The sequence below is a fragment of the Pygocentrus nattereri genome, chromosome 20 (assembly GCF_015220715.1).
Source record: "Pygocentrus nattereri isolate fPygNat1 chromosome 20, fPygNat1.pri, whole genome shotgun sequence".
NCBI classification, from domain to species: Eukaryota; Metazoa; Chordata; class Actinopteri; order Characiformes; family Serrasalmidae; genus Pygocentrus; species Pygocentrus nattereri.
Genome location: NC_051230.1, coordinates 2,991,102 through 2,999,883, shown reverse-complemented (window position 1 = coordinate 2,999,883; position 8,782 = coordinate 2,991,102).

The window sequence follows — 8,782 nt, the reverse complement described above, 5'->3', positions numbered from 1 at the left end:
GGTCTGCCCTGTGATGGACTGGTGACCTGTCCAGGGTGTATCCTGCCTTCCGTCCGATGACTGCTGGGTCAGGCTCCAGCACCCCCCCGCGACCCTGACGGAGAAGCGGCTTGGAGAATGGATGGATGAATTATGAATGTGACTTTATTCTAATGTATATTGTGATAAACTCACTGCTGAGGGAAGCTGTTTAAACATTCGCTTAGACGCCCAAAACTTTCTCACAGTGCTGTAAATAGGAAGCACCTCATGCCGAAAGGCCATGGAGTTCCAGAAGCTTCAGAAACTTTCTCACTGCTGTACACCCCCCCCCCCCCACCCCCCCGCTTAAACATGCAGCAGCGAGAGAACCATATTATTAAATTTATTATATATTTCTCTGTATGTCCATGTGAAATAAACTAATTGGCACATATGGCTGCGACTGGCCTCAGTTTGACAGTCCAAACACGTTTAGCGCCGCTCGCGTCGTAAAAAAGATCTCTTTCTGATGAAGAATCTCATTGGCGGATTGGCCGGCGGGGTGAGTTATAATTATGAGGAAAGGATGGAGATGAAAATAGCTGTGTGGGCCGGAGGGTTTATGGAGGAGAGCACGGAGGGCCGTACTGATGGGACAGTATCATTCATCTTACACACACGTTCATAATTACCAGCTGTTTTAAATCTATTTCTCCAGCATGAATTATTTATGAGGAGATGTGGGTGGGCGGGGTCAGTGGACCAGATGATTGACAGTGTTAGTTTAGCCAGTAATGGAGAATATCTTGCTCTGACACTTTCAGTAATGAGTGGTTTTATGGGCGGCATGGTGTAGTTTTATGGAGGTATTAAAGCGATAGTTTGGCAAAAAGTCGATTTTACCCCCTCAACCCAAATGTAGCCAGTCAGCCAAGGCGCGCTTGAAGTATAGAGGCAAATGTGCAGAGAACACAATAGAACACCCTCAGCATGTTACCTCTCTACTGGAACACCATCAGCCTCTTTACCCTCCATTGGAACACCCTCGGTCTCTTTACTCTCCAATGGAACAGCCTCTGTCTCTTTACTCTCCACTGGAACACCCTCAGCATGTTACCTCTCTATTGGAACACCATCAGCCTCTTTACCCTCCATTGGAACACCCTCGGTCTCTTTACTCTCCAATGGAACACCCTCGGTCTCTTTACTCTCCAATGGAACAGCCTCTGTCTCTTTACTCTCCACTGGAACACCCTCAGCATGTTACCTCTCTATTGGAACACCATCAGCCTCTTTACCCTCCAGTGGAACACCCTCGGTCTCTTTACTCTCCAATGGAACACCCTCGGTCTCTTTACTCTCCACTGGAACAGCCTCGGTCTCTTTACCCTCCACTGGTTCACCTTCGGTCTCTTTGCCCTCCACTGGAACACCCTCGGTCTCTTTGCCGTCCACTGGAACACCCTCGGTCTCTTTACTCTCCACTGGAACACCCTCGGTCTCTTTGCCCTCCACTGGAACACCCTCGGTCTCTTTGCCCTCCACTGGAACACCCTCGGTCTCTTTGCCCTCCACTGGAACACCCTCGGTCTCTTTGCCCTCCACTGGAACACCCTCGGTCTCTTTGCCGTCCACTGGAACACCCTCGGTCTCTTTGCCGTCCACTGGAACACCCTCGGTCTCTTTGCCGTCCACTGGAACACCCTCGGTCTCTTTGCCGTCCACTGGAACACCCTCGGTCTCTTTGCCGTCCACTGGAACACCCTCGGTCTCTTTACTCTCCACTGGATCACCCTTGGACTCTTTACTCTCCACTGGAACACCCTCGGTCTCTTTACCCTCCACTGGAACACCCTCGGTCTCTTTACCCTCCACTGGTACACCCTCGGTCTCTTTACCCTCCACTGGTACACCCTCGGTCTCTTTACTCTCCACTGGAACACCCTTGGTCTCTTTGCCCTCCACTGGAACACCCTCTGTCTCTTTACTCTCCACTGGAACACCCCTGGTCTCTTTGCCCTCCACTGGAACACCCTCGGTCTCTTTACTCTCCACTGGAACACCCTTGGACTCTTTGCCCTCCACTGGAACACCCTTGGCCTCTTTACTCTCCACTGAAACACCCTAAACCTCTTTACTCTCCACTTGCACACCCATGGCCTCTTTGCCCTCCACTGGAACACCCTTGGCCTCTTTGCCCTCCACTGGAACACCCTTGAATGATGTTTTTCTCTGTGGTATTTATTTAGCTATAGCTAAGCAAAATCTAGGACTTGAAGAGCTGAAGAGAAGGCTTAATGTGCTGGATTAGCTCTCAGCCTAACTACACCCTACCAGCGTAGTTATCCGGTGTAGACCAGAGCCGAATGGGCTCCTCTTTTGAGTCCAGCATCCTCTCGAGGTTTTGGCCTCGTACTATTAGGGAATTTTTCCTGACGCTCATGGGGGCCCAGGTTTGTCTGTAAACCTGCTTTGTGACGACGCCTGTTGTAAAAAAAACCCTCTATATAAATAAACTTTGACTGAAGCTGACTACAAAGGGATCCCTTTTTGATATCCATCAGGCAGGAAACGTCACTCTGGGCCTTCTGGAAATTCTAGATACTTCACCGACTGAATACGAATGGCAGCATTCTCGGGCTGTAGCATAAACAGCGGTGCCAGCTCTACACCAGAGCTCTCTACCGAAAGACTGACTGCAGAACGAATGTGTGGTAAAATATGGGTGAACATGTCTGTCAGAAGCTTCAAGCAGATCAGGGAACATCTTTTAGAAGCCTCAGATATCTGTTTTATCTTTTTTTAAAAGTTCTGCCTTAGTCGCTGCAGCAGTGACGTTCTGGTGCCCACAAATGTCCGTTCCACCTGGTTCCATTCTGGAGCCTAAATGTGCCAGAATGGACCTGCTGCACCGTTTAAAGAGAAGCAGAAAAACCTTTGGCCCAGATCTCCAGTAGCCAGCGTGAACCAGCACCAGACCAACAGCAGACCAGCAGTGGACCAGAGCCTCTCTCCTACCACTGATGGCCCACCCGGTCCTGTTTTAGTTGCCATTGAAACAAGTGTTTTTCTGCTGTTTTGCAGAACCGGCTGATGAAACGAATTTAATGGTTGTTTTTGTGTCCGCTAAACTCTCTCACACCCTGAAGCACCGTGTACGCCTCGTCCTCTGGCCTTCAGTCGTCAATAGCGGTTTGGAAGTGGAGCATTAAAACGCTGTGTGCCAATGAGCCGCTATGAAGGACAGAACACGGCTTTGGAAAATGGGGCGTTTTCCACATGAGCTCAGAAGCCCAGCGCAGGTTAATAACGTTCCCTGATACAAACGTGAAAGCGAGGCGTCCTCGTTCAGGTTATTTTCTCCCGGCTTCATTATTGCTGCTGTTCTCTAATGAACTGTGCTGTTTGTGTTCGAGCCCGGCCCCGTCCTCCTCCTGTGGGCTCCTAAAACCTTTCACTGGAACTTTCTGTTCTTTCTCGCACCGCCTGTGGCGTTATTAACAGAAGCGTGAGCAGCGGCTGTCCCACGGCCACAGCTCCGCCGTTCATGCTTCTGTTAACGATGCCGCGGGCCGGGCCTGCATGCCTATTTCTCTGCATTCATTTGTATTTTTGCCTCCTTGAGCGCCGAGGATCCAGGTGCGGAAGGATTCTCCCTGAATTTGATTTCCTCCTGAGCATTTGTTTCACAGTCTGTGAGTTAAAAACATCTGCAGGTGAAACAGAAGGGCGGAAAATGAGGCTAAAAACCTTCCACACGTGAACAAACACGGGGAGAGCGACTCGAATGGCGCTGCTGATGCTGATGCTTTGCTGCTTTGCTTTAATGTAGAGTGCAAATAAATTGTAAATAAGTTGAAAAGAACTGCTACAGCTGTGATTTACTTTCTGGAGACGGGGGTGGAAAACGCCTAACTGCACTTGGTTACTGTACTTGAGCTCCAGCCCTGTACCAAATGTCTGTATCCAAACCCAGAGCGCAAGCATGCACCGGTTTGCGGGATCGATGGGGTCAGCGCACCACTGACTGTATGCCATTGCTTGCCCACTCTGACCACCCAGATTATTGAGCTATTGAGTTTTAACCTACTCAGTCTTTTTTTTTCAAAAAAAGAAATAAAAATGTAGCAAACGCAAAGTAATATAAAATGATTTAGTTGAAAATTAGCATCTTTGCATTTTTGACTACTGATTTTAAGATTAGTCCTGAATCTGTTATCATAAATCCCACCTGGAAGATGTTATGCTGTTAGACCCTGCTAGAAAAAGAAAAGTGGACCAGCATGAACCAGCAGTGGACCAGCATGAACCAGCACCAGACTAGCAGTGGACCAGCATGAACCAGCACCAGACTAGCAGTGGACCAGCACCAGGACCAGCAGTGGACCAGCATGAACAAGCACCAGATCAGCAGTGGACCAGCATGAACCAGCACCAGACTAGCAGTGGACCAGCATGAACCACCACCAGACCAGCAGTGGACCAGCATGAACCAGCACCAGACTAGCAGTGGACCAGCATGAACCAGCACCAGACCAGCAGTGGACCAGCATGAACCAGCACCAGACTAGCAGTGGACCAGCATGAACCACCACCAGACCAGCAGTGGACCAGCATGAACCAGCACCAGACCAGCAGTGGACCAGCATGAACCAGCACCAGACTAGCAGTGGACCAGCATGAACCAGCACCAGACCCTCAGTGGACCAGCATGAACCAGCACCAGACCCTCAGTGGACCTGCATGAACAAGCACCAGACCCTCAGTGGACCAGCATGAACCAGCACCAGACCCTCAGTGGACCTGCATGAACCAGCACCAGACTAGCAGTGGACCAGCATGAACCAGCACCAGACTAGCAGTGGACCAGCACCAGACCAGCAGTGGACCAGCATGAACAAGCACCAGATCAGCAGTGGACCAGCATGAACCAGCACCAGACTAGCAGTGGACCAGCATGAACCACCACCAGACCAGCAGTGGACCAGCATGAACCAGCACCAGACTAGCAGTGGACCAGCATGAACCAGCACCAGACCAGCAGTGGACCAGCATGAACCAGCACCAGACTAGCAGTGGACCAGCATGAACCACCACCAGACCAGCAGTGGACCAGCATGAACCAGCACCAGACCAGCAGTGGACCAGCATGAACCAGCACCAGACTAGCAGTGGACCAGCATGAACCAGCACCAGACCCTCAGTGGACCAGCATGAACCAGCACCAGACCCTCAGTGGACCTGCATGAACAAGCACCAGACCCTCAGTGGACCAGCATGAACAAGCACCAGACTAGCAGTGGACCAGCATGAACCAGCACCAGACTAGCAGTGGACCAGCATGTACCAGCACCAGACTAGCAGTGGACCAGCAGTGGACCAGCACGAACCAGCACCAGACCAGCAGTGGACCAGCATGAACCAGCACCAGACTAGCAGTGGACCAGCATGACCCGGCGCACCAGGTCAGTGGTGTTTTTTCAGCAGGGCAAGGAAGGGAAATATAAGTCAACTGGATCGTGTGGGAACGTTTTAAAGCTTAATTTTGTGTAAACCTCTACCGAACCGCTAGTGGACCTCCCGCGAAGCAAGAAGTCCATGTACGTGCAGAACTGGGGGCAGTGTCCAGCGGGCCACTAGCTCTGCCATCAGTGGGTTTGCCACCCTTCACTAACTGATTGGTTTAACTCGGCCGTTACCTTACACTGGGTAAATTATTAAAAGCAGAAGTTAGAATATTAGTATTTCTAACACGCGATTGTGCTGGTTTTATTTAATCACCAGCGGTGTGAAAATGATCGGTATCCAAATCTGTTGGACCAGGTCCCCTGAATCCAAGACAGCAATCATAAGACAAATACAGCAAGATCTGAAAAAATAGCAGAAAATGTGTATAGCGCCACCATCAGGTAAGGGCAGAAGCAACCTGCCTCAGTTCATTCACTCTGGTCATTTTAAAAATAAAAGTGCTATTACTTAATAAACTTGTGCCCAAGTAATGCCATTGAACTAGTTCCAGTCCACCTCTTGTGAAGCCAACAGCAAATCCTAATTAATAATCCCCTTTAATTCAGCGCTGCTGTATTACTGTATATACTGTAACTCCATCCAGGAAAGCAGCGCATTTTAATGCCCTGAGTGTTGGAAACAGTTAAAACGCTGCATCAGCTCCTGTGAGACAGTGACAGCATTTCATTATCATATGAGGCTCTTTATTTCTGCTGGAACTCCATCGCTCCGTTCTCCTCCACCTTTCTGCTGCCGTTCTGTCAGATTACGTGCGCCTTTCTCCGCATGCGATCTACTGTATAGACAACAAAAGGAAGGGAAGCAGAGCCTTTAAATTGCTGTGGATTTGCCGCAGCCTCCTTACTTTTCATTACAGAAAGTGACCCGTGGCTGAAACGGCCCGTTTTTGTCCATTTCATCTGCGGCGCCACATCAAAACAAACCCTAATGCTGTTCTGCTCCGGCCACATTAGCACGGACCACGCGCAGGGAGGAGAACGGAGCCGAGACGTTTTCCTGCAGGACAGCGAGACGCCCTCGCGCTCATGATGCGACGTGAAACCGCCGGTCAAAAGTTTGGGGACACCAAGCTTTTTAAATGATGATGATGATAATAATAATAATAATTAATAATAATAAATAAATTCCCACAAATGTTCAGGGGTGGTGTTGGGCCCTGCAGCCTTGGGTATTTTTTAACCAGCTCGAAAGCTTGACCCGTCACACGTGTCACTCTGGCTCGTTTGCACGTCACACTCATCATCCATGCTTTCATGCGAGGGCACATTCACTGCTCCTCGAACTCGAGAGCTGTTCTGACTGCAGCTATGGACTATAACATTATGAGGGAGAGAGAGGGGGAAGAGGGTGGGGGGTGGAGGGAGGAGGGAGAGATTGCACGACAGATCATGTATGAATTTTCTGTAAAAAAAAAAAAGGGTCTACAACATGAAACGACGTTTTAGACTGTAAACGCTGCTCTAATCCTAGTTATAGTGATGTTTTATACCTCAAGCCGTTCAGTGCAGTTCCTGCTCTCATGTAAATACAATAAATCCATGTTCATGCTTATATAAACATGCCAGTAGATACACTTCTATCCCTATTCTCTCAGATTTTACTCTAATTTATATCTGTTTTTGTATTTCTGTCTAATATGGGTCAGATCTGGCGTAACGTTCTGACCACTGTCCACTTTATCAGCTCCACTTACTGTATAGCTGCACTCTGTAGTTCTACAGTTACAGACTGTAGTCCATCTGTTTCTCTGATACTCTGTTACCCTGTTCTTCAGTGGTCAGGACCCCCATGGTCCCTCACAGAGCAGGTACTGTTTGGGTGGTGGGTCATTCTCAGCACTGACATGGTGGTGGTGTGTAGTGTGTTGTGCTCGTCTGAGTGGATCAGACACAACAGAGCTGCTGGAGTTTTTAAACACCTCAGTGTCGCCGCTGGACTCAGCGTCCTGTGACCACTGATGAAGGACTAGAGGATGACCAACACAAACTGTGCAGCAGCAGATGAGCTGTCGTCTCTGACCTTACATCTACAAGGTGGACTGATGAGGTAGGAGTGTCTAATAGAGTGGACAGTGAGTGGACACAGTGTTTAAGGACTCCAGCAGCACTGCTGCGTCTGATCCACCCAAATAGTACCTGCTCTGTGAGGGTCCATGGGGGTCCTGACCACTGAAGAACAGGGTAACAGAGTATCAGAGAAACAGATGGACTACAGTCTGTAACTGTAGAACTACAGAGTGCAGCTATACAGTAAGTGGAGCTGATAAAGTGGACAGTGAGTGTAGAAACGAGGAGGTGGTCAGAATGGTTATGCCTGACCGGTGTACATCGCTGTGATCTTGTGCTCCAGGTGAAAAGTTAATATTTCAGTGTGTGTTACAGGTAATATGGTTCAGTACTGTGGTTTATGCAACTGGTAGCCACTAATTTACTGTGATTTTACGGTTCAGGTTTACAGTGTCTGAAAGTCTCTCTGTGTGGTCTGTTGCACAGGTGAGCAGGAGGATTCTATTAGTGAGCTGCTGTTTGTTACAGCAGAATAGAAGCTTCCTCAGCTTTCAAGGACAAGAGAGACACACACTCACACTCACAGCTGTACTGCAGCAGTGAAGGAAAAATCAATGGAACAAGTTTTCTGTAATTGAAAGTGTGATTCTCCTCTGAGCTGGATGTGTGGGTGGGTGGGCGGGTGTCTCTGTGTGTGTCTGTTTGTCTGTCTGTGTGTGTGTGTGTGTGTGTGTAATCAGTGAAAGTGCCTTTACATAAAACCGTTTAGGTGTGTGTTTGGGTCTCAGGGTCAGCGGGTCACAGTGGAGCGGTCAGTGTGGAGAGTTTATCCCTTTAACCGGATTTACACCGAAACTTCAGGACACAGACAATAAACTAAAGAGAAATACTCTGTGGGAGTGGACAGCAGTGCGTACCGTTGAGTCAAAGGGGCAACGGTGGGGGTCAGAGAGAGAAACAATTTAACCCTTTCAGACCTTCAGACTACAACAGAATAATAAATATTAGTTCATAAACAACCTCTGTAAACACCGGAATAGGACATATTAGCTCATAAACAGTGTCAATAAAAACTGCTATACACCAGTACAGGAGATATTAGTTCATAAACCATCTCAATAAACACTTCTGTACACCACAATAAGAGGTATTATATTACAAACAACCCCAGTAAGGCCTCCTACACTATAGAATAAGAGATATTAGTCCATAAACAACCTGAACACACACTTCTATACACAAGGATAGAAGATATTACTCCATTAACACGCCATTAATTTATCCCC